Source organism: Asterias rubens, chromosome 17 (assembly GCF_902459465.1).
Source record: "Asterias rubens chromosome 17, eAstRub1.3, whole genome shotgun sequence".
Classification (NCBI taxonomy): domain Eukaryota; kingdom Metazoa; phylum Echinodermata; class Asteroidea; order Forcipulatida; family Asteriidae; genus Asterias; species Asterias rubens.
The window spans coordinates 7652966-7664509 of record NC_047078.1 but is presented as its reverse complement, the minus strand read 5'-3'; positions in this window follow the sequence as shown (position 1 = coordinate 7664509).

The following is an 11544-nucleotide window of genomic DNA, read 5'->3' as shown; positions in this document are numbered from 1 at the left end:
TTACTTCAGAGGGAGCCGTTTCTCACAATGTTTTATACGAACGAACAGCTCCCCATTACTCGTTACCAAGTAAGGTTCAAGTTATGCTAACTATTATTTTGAGTAATTACCAATAGTGTCTACTGCCTTAATCGTTGTTGCCTCTCTAATTTAACTCTCTTAAATTTAATTTTGACTTGCTTCAATATTTTCTTTTAGTTTTTAAATGTGTATTATGAACAAAATGAATATTTTTGTTGTATTGTGAACAAAGCATCTCAAAATAAATCAAATCTATGCCAATGCATTTTGTCAACGTGGATCGCCCCCTTCAGATAGTTGAATCTAAAATATACCAGAGTGCCGATGAAGGCCAGCAAAGTACCGCACCACCATTGCCGAAATTTTGCTAAATGTAGCGTAAAACTGCAAAGTTTGTTTACTTTCAGGAGCAAATTTTCCTCGATGTGCACCTTTACCTCCGTCACCCATCCAATTTGATAGTATAGTGCATCAATTTGATAGTATAGTGCATCAATGGATCTAAATTCGCTCAGAGTAACGGTATTTAATAATATCTGGCTACGACACTGATGAGAAAAGTTCAATGTTTGGGACCAGTCGGCAGGTTTGAATTCATATGGATCTCTGTTGTTTTAACGAATTAAAACTCGTTAGTATTTTTCTCACAGTATCGACCGGCGTTGACTTGCATTATCCGGAGTTAATATTATGTGTTTGATGTAATTTCTTTGTCTCACCAAATAAAACACTGAAAGAAAACCTTCACCAAATATTTTGTCTATCGGAGAAAAACCAACTTTCTCGGTTCAAACGTGCGTCTGCTGTTGTTGCGAGCAGACGACGCGTTACCAGCAGAAATAGTACTCAACATGGCCGACGGCGGGCACAACGAACTTTTTTGCGGGGTCACGCAACCGCTCTATACGGAAGGCACTAAAAACTAACCTCTACAGCGGTTCGGAACTTTTCGTGTGCTCTCGGAACATTCCGGCACGGTTCGCGACGATCCCCCACGCAGCAGGTCTGGGGAGTTGTTACATAAAGAGTGGACTAACCACTGGGGCCTGGTTGTTTATATTATTTTCATGTTTAAAGGATGCAAGCACTGCTTCAGACCTCTTTATTCAAGTACATTTGTAGCAGCAGGTTTGGGGAGTTGTTACATAAGAGTGGACTAACCACTAGGACCTGGTTGTTAATATTTTCATGTTTAAAAGATGCAAGCATATGCAAAATGACGTCATAAGGTCATTCTCGCTCGGGTATTCTCCGATGGGCCGAACCGCTGTGGAGTTTAGTATTTAGTGCCTTCCGTGAAAATACTCAGCAACTTGTCGCCAAGGCCGCTAACCCGGAGCGGTTTTTTGCAGCAATGACATGATTATATAATAGTTTCGTTTTTATCGAAGTGTTATCCAGTCCATTATCTCATTCTGCATTTGTGTCTGGTATGGTGATCTTAGAGCCAACACTATAAGAACTAAGTATTTGTGGATTTTTGTTAAGAAAACCGCAATTGATAGCACACGTCAAATTAATTCAACTTTTTATTGAAAAACTGGCCAAAGCGATTGTCCGATCGTTCCTGGATCCGTTTTACGAATGCTTTGTTGCCGGGCTCATGTTTTCCCTGATTGGGGAGAAGTTTCTCTTTAAACGCTTCAGCGTCTTAACCATCGTGGCGAAGAAGTGAATGTGCTCCGATCCATTATTAGTTTGTTCGCCATGCACGATTAGGGAGAATTTAACAAAACGTGCGGTAACTCGAGTAACTCTATCATTTTTGTTTTAATATAAATATTCATTCGCTTGTCAACTATACAGTTGCGTTTAAATCGGTGTTTTTGTTTTTGTTTTTTGTCATCTGTCTCTAGCTTCTTCAGGGAGCCACTTTCTGCTTCATGGCCCCGGCCGGGTGATTGTTTTTTATCTTCCTTGTAAAGAAATTGATTTGTCTTTTGGAATTTTTGCAAGGGGGAATTTGGGGACGGAGTTGAATTCATGGTGTGGAAGTAGTTTGCAGAAATCAAACGTGAAGTAAACGTTTTAGACTAATTAATTGCATTATGCAAATCAGTAACGTCACGTTACACTAAAGATCTGCATAAAGTGAATCATTATTTTAAAACGTTTACTTTAGCACCATGACGCCAACTACGTACAACAATATAGAAACTATAAAACGGGTATTTTTAGAGTACAGTGATTTTTTTAACGATAAAACCGCAGTGTTTAAATTTGCAGCTCGCTAGTTTGTTTCCTAAATTGTGTTTAATTGGCGAGTTTTGATCCCTTGAAAAAAAAGACGTGAAAAAAAGAAGAAGAAACAACCCACGATCAATACTAAAAGGTATGGGATGGGCCACGTACTGTTTGCCTGCAATCTCAATCGATTTAAAAGCAAATAATTGGGGCCTTATTAAAGGAACATAATATGGTTGGAAAAAAAATGTTTTAAAAGCAGAATACAAGATCCACACAAATTTGCCTCGAAATTGCGTGGTTTTCCTTTTACTGCGCGAACTAACACGGTCGGCCATTTATGGGAGTCAAAAATTTGACTCCCATATTATTTAAATGGCTGACCGTAATAGTCGACGGGGTAACAAGAAAACCGTGCAATTTCGAGGCATGTTTGTGTGGATCATTGCATTCTACTTTTACACTATCTTCTACCCATATGCATTTTATAGCAAACTGTTACAAACACTTTTTAAAGACCAACTCGACCGATCTTCTTCTTCTTCTTCCTATACGAGTACAAGCCTCACGTGTGAGTATTATCGTACTACGAAGTAAGTGCAAAAGTAAGCAGGCGGCGGGAACATATCGGTAAAAAAGCTCACAGAAATACGTGGAATAAGGTGTATTTATACAGATGCAGGTAGGCTGCTGGTGCAAGTAAAAGAAAAACTGCGGCTTAACGGAGCTGTATGGCTGGACAGCCGGCTCCGGAACTGGTCCAGTGATGGAGCTGTCACAACAGTGTCTGGTGGGTGGTTCCACAGACAGATGGCGCTTGGTATGAATCAGTGTTGGTATCCTGCAGTGGTGTTGGAGGAAGCCTGATCTTGATGGAATGAAGTTAGGTGGTCCACATGGTATGGCCACAAGCCCATTTACACTCCTATACACCATAGTTACTTTGTTGTGAGCCCGTCTCTCACGAAGAGTTTGCCCTTTGAGGTCTTCTAGCATATTGGTGACGCTGCGCCGTTGATGGAAGTCGGCCTTGACAAAACGAGCAGCACGTCTTTGTACCATGTCCACTTGGTCAGATAAGTCGGTGTGGTGGGGGTCCCAGACTGTAGAGGCATACTCGAGCGTTGGACGAACATAGGTCTTGTAAGCCTGCGCTCTGACTGTGGCTGGGCATCTCCTGAAGTTCCTTTGGAGAAAGCCTCTGGTGCTGTTAGCCTTCTTACAGATGTTATTAATGTGTGGCTTCCAGCTCAGTTTGCTCTGGATGGTGACGCCTAGATATTTTGCTTCATCTACAGTCTTGAGGGTGGTGCCATGGATGGAGTACATGGCATTGATGATGTTTCTTTTGTTGGTGATTCGGAGGACCTCACACTTGTTAGTATTGAAGGACATCTGCCAAGTTTGTTCCCAGGCTTGTAGTTGGTTAAGGTCATCTTGGAGAGCAACAGCATCTTTCATTGGTCTTGATGAGTCGATATAGTAACGCGTCGTCTGCAAAGAGGCGAATGTTTGACGACACTGTGTCAGGCATGTCGTTTATGAAGACTAGAAAGAGTAAAGGTCCAAGGACAGTCCCCTGAGGTACACCTGATGTAACGTTTGAAGTGTAGCTCTTCTTCCCTTCCAAGACGACTTGCTGGGTGCGCTCTGACAAAAAGTCACGTATCCAATACAGAAGGACACCGTGTACTCCAAGGTGGTGGAGTTTCAGAAAAAGACGCTCATGGGGAACCCGGTCGAAGGCCTTTGAGAAGTCAAGAAGGATGGCATCGACTTGTTCTTTGTCACGAAGACCCTCAGCCAGATCATTGACGGTTATTAAGAGTTGGGATTCACAAGATCTCTTCTTTCGAAATCCAAAATGTTTGTCGGTCAGCAAACCATGGGCATCCAAGTGGTGCATTATTTGACCGTGAATAACATGCTCCAGTAGTTTGCAGATGATGGAAGTAAGTGAGATGGGGCGATAGTTTTCCGCACGGTGCTTGTCACCTCTTTTGAAGATTGGTGAAACATCTGCAGACTTCCATTTTGCCTTGATGGAGGGAGGCTTCAAACAGGAAAGACAAAGCTGGCGCCAGCTCATCTGCTCCTTCCTTCAGTAGGTAGGCTGGGATGTTGTCAGGGCCAGAGGCAGTGAATGGTTTCAGCTTAGCCAGTAGTTTCCTGATACCCTCAGTGTTGATGGAGAACTTTGGTACTTCTGGGATGGTTGATGTTCCAAGGTTAGGTAAAGAAGATGTATCCTCATTGGTGAAGACAGATACAAACTGGTCGTTTAAGATGTTGGCTTTAGCTGTACAGTCGCTCTGTAGCACACCGTCCTTGAGAGGGGCAACACCGGAGTTGTCCCATCTTCTACTTTTGATGAAAGACCACAGTTTTTTCGAGCTACCTGGGGAGTCTTCGCATATCATGTCAGCAACATAGTTGTTGTAGGCTTGCCGGCACTGGAATTGCATCTGTTTTTTTCAGGTGCTTGAATCTTGTGATGTCTTTCAGCGATCGAGAACGTCTTGCTTTTTTAAAGGCTCGTTTCTCTCTACTTGCCAGGCGTTTAACATTGCCGTTTATCCATGGCTGGTTGAGGCGGGTAGTGGTCATTTTAGAAGGAACAAAGGCTGACACTATCTCATGCAATCGAGATGACAACTGGCACCATAGATCATCTACTGGAGTTGAAGTTGTGTTGGATGTAGTGAAGTTAGTGGAGAATTGGCTACGCTGATCTTTGATGTTAGGGAGGTCAGCTTTCTTCCACAGAAAAATCTTCCTGCGAACAGGTTTTAGACGTTTGGCAGAGGCATCAGATACTGTGAAAACCATCTCGTGATCACTAACACCCGGTAATGGTATACATTTAGAGACGAAGGACGGTCTGTTAGTGAGAAATAAGTCCAAGGTCCTCTCTAGCCTGGTTGGAAAATCTGCAATCTGTGTTAAGCCAAGGTCACGGAAAGTTGATATGAAGCATTCATTGATGGAGCGCAGGACTGGTAACGGTGATCTGTGATTGCCTCACCTGACCAATCAATATCTGGTAAATTAAAGTCTCCACTGACCCACAAAGTAGTAGTGGGAAATCTTGATGCGATGTCACGAATTGCTTCACACAATTTCTCAGCATACTGGAGGTCGTTGTTTGTGGGGTGATAAGCGGAGATGATGACTAAGGGTTGTTGTTGGTAGAGTTCAACTTTGGTGGCGACAATGTCACAGTCAGTGTTCAATATTATTTCACTGTCTATGAGGTCACTTTTGGTAGCCAAGTAAACACCACCATAACCATCTGATCTGTCATGACGAACAGGGGCGTTAAAGCCTGGAACCAAGTCAACGCGTTCCTTTAATTTTCTTGATGAAATCGATGGAGATCGACGCACAAAACACCTGACCGTCAGGCAAAAGAAAATATAATATTAACATCGTAACGGCAATTGTAATGGATTTAGCAGCGTTCGAATTTGAGGGCGATGATTATTTATGCGCTTCAATCCCCGATGACGTCATGGTGACGTAAACAGTGTTATCAACTTAGTATTATATAGTCATCAGCTACAATGTTGTAATTGGCTGTTTAGTTCAAACAATTATGTTAAGAATAATAATCTTTGTTTATGTTGACGTCATAAATGAGGAAATCTATTACACGATTCAAATGTTATTTTTGTTTATACATAAGTTGTATAATTTTAAGTGGCGCGTTTACCGATCTGACGTTGTTAATACTAATGCAAAAAATCGTGGAATTCAGATCGGAATCAGCAAGAAAAACTGTAAGAAAGTAAAACAAAAAAAATCCTCAAAAATCTGGGCAAAAAAAAAAATCATTTGAGGGGGGTGGGGCTTAGACCCTAAGCCCCCCCCTAAAACAAACAAAAATCAAGAAGAAAATCCATATGAAAAGAAGAGATAGTCTAGGCGTTTCTCCATACACCTATAAATTGGAACTAACAAACAAGCTTCATCAAGGTTAGCAAAGTGTCGGTGCTGAGTGCAGTTAATAATAGTAAAACAAATTAGAAGTTCCCAAACACTGTTTGACAATTGACAAAGGCAACTGTTTGCCTGTGCTCGCAATCGATTCAAAAGCAAATAATACTAAAAGTAGCACCATAATGATAATGTAATCAGTGTTTCCATGCCATAGAAAATAATGACTTGGCAAAATCAACCTCTGTAATTTAGAGAGAGACCTTTCGATTCGAGGAGGAGTCAATCCACTTTTATGATATCCACCAACTGACCGAGGAGCTTTATTCATCAGTGAAAGTGCCTTTGCTTCCAAACAACAACTGCGCATTATTTCGTAAGTATTTTGTAAAATTGTTGTTGTAATAATCTGAACTTTCACAAAATAATGATGTGCAGAAGAAAAAAAAAAAGATATGTGTTCGAAAGTTGTTTCTGCCTAAATAAGTAAGTTTCCTCAAAGCAATGACACTTGCATGCATGCATGTTTTATAGGACTGGGGTTATTGAGGACGCCACTCTTCTCACTCGGTGTTTCTCATTATGCATAAAATAACAAACCTGTGAACATTTGGACTCAATTTGTCATGGTCGAAGTTGCGAGAGAAAAATGAAACAAAAAACACCCTTGTCACACAACTTGTGTGCTTTCAGATGCCTTGAATTAAAGATCCGTCAGCGGAGGTGGGTCTCGAATTCAATTCAAAATGTTCTAGTGAGAACCTATAGGCATACTTTTTTCTCAAAAAGTAGGCCTACGTTACTTCAAAGGGAGCTGTTTCTCACAACGTGTTATACTATCAACAGCTCTAATTGGTCATTACCAAGTAAGTTTTGTTTATGCTTAAATACATTGGACACTATTGGTTACTGCCAACGATCATTCTTCTCACTTAGTGTACCTCAACATATGCATAAAATAACACACCTGTAAAAATTTGAGCTCAATCGGTTGTCGAAGTTGCGAGATATTAATGAAAGAAGAAAAAAACACCCTCGTCACACGAAGTTGTGTACTTTCAGATGCTTGATTTCGAGACCTCAAATTCTAAATCTGAGGTCTCGAAATCAGATTCACGGAAAATTACATCTTTCTCGAAAACTACGTTACTTCAGAGGGAGCCGTTTCTCACAATGTTTTACACTATCAAACATCTCCCCATTACTCGTAATCAAGACATGTTTTATGATAAGATAATAATTATTTTGAGTAACTACCAATTGTGTCCACTGCATGCCTTGCTCAACTCAAGTTCAAGTAATTTATGTTTGACTCGTAGGTTGGTCATGACTCTGCAGACCGGCAGAAACTACCGGATGAAGGAGGGTCAAGTAGGGGTTGTCTTAATGACAGAGAACCCTGCGGAAGAAAGACGGCTTGCTCAGAAACTCCACAAACTAGAAGTAGAGAAGAGACGGTGTGTGACGACTCTCTCATGGAACCAGAGAAGTTTCTTCATGAGGCAGGTATTTGATGAAGACAATGACTTGAGATTTGTCAAAGCACAAGAAAGACCAAAGTACTTTCCACCATCAGATGACACGGAGGAAATGCAAACATTACGGCAACAGACATCACAACTAAGGAGGAGTGAACGTGGGCATGATGAATCATTGTACCATATTGAATGGTTTCAGGAAAACAAAATAAAACCACAAGGTAACATTAATGCCAGCACAAACCTTCCTGGTCCATTGACTGAAAGAAGCCACGGGGCTTCAGGTGACAATTTAACGTTGAAAACAATGAATGGGAGTTTAAGAGATACAGATGAATCCCAAGTTATAAAACCCCGATCTCGATTTCCAGCTGTGAAAATAAAGGCCCTTGGTCTGTTCGCTGCATCAGCAAGAAGAGCGTCGTTGAAAAATGTGAGAAAACAACCACTTACCCTTGATGTCAATAATATACCAAATGGTGAACATGAAACCGCAGTATTATCAAATATTAAAACCATACAGAAGCAACCATTCCTAGTAGGAGAACTAAATCAATCTTCAACGCCTTCTTCATATGGACATAAATCAGAGAAATCAAGTCAAACTCGTAAAATGCCTTCATTCATTGAAAAACAACTGGAAAAAGACACACTCGATAACAGAATAAGCCAGGTAACATCTGCCAAGAAACCACCAACATCTATTCCTGGTGAGAGAAAAAATATATGGCTAAAAGTTTCTGAACTTACTGAAACACACTTCAAGAATGGTAAAGAGCAGCGTCCAGCTATAGGCCTACCGGCAAAAGAAAAGGAGATTTGTGATGATATTGATGATCTTGTTATCCGAAAACTTGTCCGAACATTACCGACTAGCCTTCTCCTCAAGACGCACCAACGGGAAGAAGAAGCCGGAGGGCAGAGCACACACAACATGCATTTGGTTTTACTTGATCAAACTAGGAAAAAAGTGACTACTAGAACCATACATGACACTCGCTTTAAAAACTTGGAACAAATACTTAAAAAGGGCTTATAAAACTAAACTTTTGAGCTGTTGTCTTTCAACATTACAGAATTGGTATCTGCTAACAAAACCGTTGCTGGCAGTGTAACACTTCATGTAATCCACATGAACTATACATAACTGGTTTCTGCTATAACAAAACCGTTGCTGGCAGTGTAAGCATCCCTTGCCCCCAGGATTGATGCCGATAGCGGAACAAAGGGTTTGGTTTAACAAAGCAGAATGCTTAAGCTTCATGATAAAGGTGGTCAAAAACATGGGGGGCATTAATTTGATATTGGATATTGTGTACCCACCCTTCAAAAGTGTTTTTTTTTTTTTTTTTTTTTGGGGGGGGGGGGATCTGTCCCCCTGTCCCTCCCCTGATTGACGCCCTAGCCTGGGACATGTGACATAATGGTGCGTCACATTTGTCCAAAAAGTATAAAGACTTGAACACATGGGATAGGTGGACTATACAGTACCTGTAGGCCAACAAATTCTTCCTCACCAATATTTGTGTCTAGGGAAACGATCAAATCAAAATCAACCCCCTACTTTAAGGGCGCTGGACACTTTTGGGTAATTACTCAAAATAATTGTAAGCATAAAAACTTGTATTAAACATGTTTGTGAGAAATGGCTCCCTCTGAAGTAACGTAGTTCTCGAGAAAGAAGTAATTTTCCACTTAAATTATTTGAATTTGATTCGACGCCTCAGAATAAGATTTAGAAATCAAGCATCTGAAAGCACATAACTTTGCGTGACAAGGGTGTTTTTTCTTCTATGTCAGCAACTTTGACGACCAATTGAGTTCAAATTTTCACATGTTGGTTATTTTGTGCATATGTTGAGATACACCAAGTGAGAAGACTGGTCTTTGAGAATTACCAAAGGTGTCAAGGGTCTTTAAAAAAAATTAAAATCTAGGTTAATGTACAGTACACACGAGCAGGATGTGGTAATTATTGTGGGACAACACTTTAATATCACTTGCTAATCACAATAACTTTATTCAAAAACTATATAGGCGCGTAAATCCAAATCAACACAAGCACAAAATGAACAACACAAGTGCATGAAGTATATAAAGAAGTGTTAAATTTAAGTGTGATAAAGCATCCAAAGTAAAACATTGTACACAAATTACAAAACATTAACGCAAACTTCCTTAGCAGTAACGTTAAAGGAACATGTTGCCTTGGATCGGACGAGTTGGTCTATAAAAAGCGTTTGAAACCGTTTGTTATGAAATGCATATGGTTAGAAAGATGTTTCAAAAGTAAAATACAATGATCCACATATACTTGCTTCGAAATTGCATGGTTTTCCTTTTACTTTGTGAACTAACACGGTCGGCCATTTATGGGAGTCAAAATTTGACTCCCATAAATGGCGGACCGTGTTAGCCGACAAGGTTTAACGAAAAACGTGCAGTTTTGAGGCAAATTTGTGTGGATTATTGTATTCTACTTTTAAAACAACTTTCCGACCATATGCATTTTATAACAAACGGTTTCAAACGCTTTTTAAATACCAACTCGTCCGATCCAAGGCAACATGTTCATTTAACGCAAACTTCGCTTCCTTAGCAGTAATGTTAACAACATTTATTTTACTTCTACATTATCTCTGCTGTATACATTGCCCCTTGCAAACTATGTTTTTGACATCATCTAAAAAAAACAAAAAAACATGTATACTGTTTGATTAATTTTTGAAGTGAATTTGACACTATATGTACACAAGAAAAATGAAATTCTGTTGCATCACCAGGGCAAAAATTACATATTTTATCAGCTTTTTCTGTGATGGCAAACATAACTCCTGTACCCATTATGAAAAAATGAGTCAACAAAACGGAATTTACATACTTTATCAATGATTCTGACTACACCTGTACATTCCAAAATTCTTATAGAAAGAGGCTGCTATCTAGAAGTGCCTTGATGAGAGTTTGATATGTCATCTGCCTCTCTTAATTTTTATGCACGAGTACGTCACAATTCTACGTCACAATTCTAACTCAAAACAAGGCCATAGGTGCAGCCACTGCAAGTGGTGACGAACGTGCGCCTAAAGCCTAATTTTGGGTAAGAGTTATGACGTCATGCATGAATATTCAGAGAGGCGTATTAACTTTAAACTCGCTCATAACATAGTTTCATAATTCGAAATGAAAATGGGACATGATTTCCCATCTGTATTCTGTTATCTTGGATTAAAGGGAAGGTACACTATTGGTAATTGTCAAAGACCAGTGTTCTCACTTGGTGTATCTCAACATATGCATAAAATAACAAACCTGTGAAAATTTGAGCTCAATTGGTCATCTGAGTTTGGAGAAAATGTTGAAAGAAAAAACACCCTTGTTGGACGAATCTGTGTGCTTTCAGATAGGAATAAAAGACTTCTAGCTAGACTGCTTTTGTTAATTTAGTGAGAAATTACCTCTTTCTCATAAACTACGCTACTTCAGAGGGAGTCGTTTCCCACAATGTTTTATACTATCAACAGCTCTCCAATGCTAGTTACCAAGTCAGTTTTTAAGTTAATATTTGTTTTGAGTAATTACCAAACGTGTTCCTTCTCATGAAATTAACAATGTGTTTTAAAAGTAAATAGTGTTGTTCCATCCAAATACAAACATAGAATACAATCTGAAATTTTAAATGTGGTTTTATTTTGGGGATCTCTTTTTTCTATTTGAATGCATCAATCATTGCTTGAACTACTTCGTTTCTAAAGAACAACAATAATTTACAACGTAGCCTACGGTTTAGTGCCGTTTGTTGTTGTTGAGAAAATTCAGTTGGGACTTTACATCTTTAGATAATTGCTATGAATGTCTTAGATTTAAAAACGAGGACTGTAAATAGTACAGAATTAGTTACAAAGACAACTATTTTAACTTTATG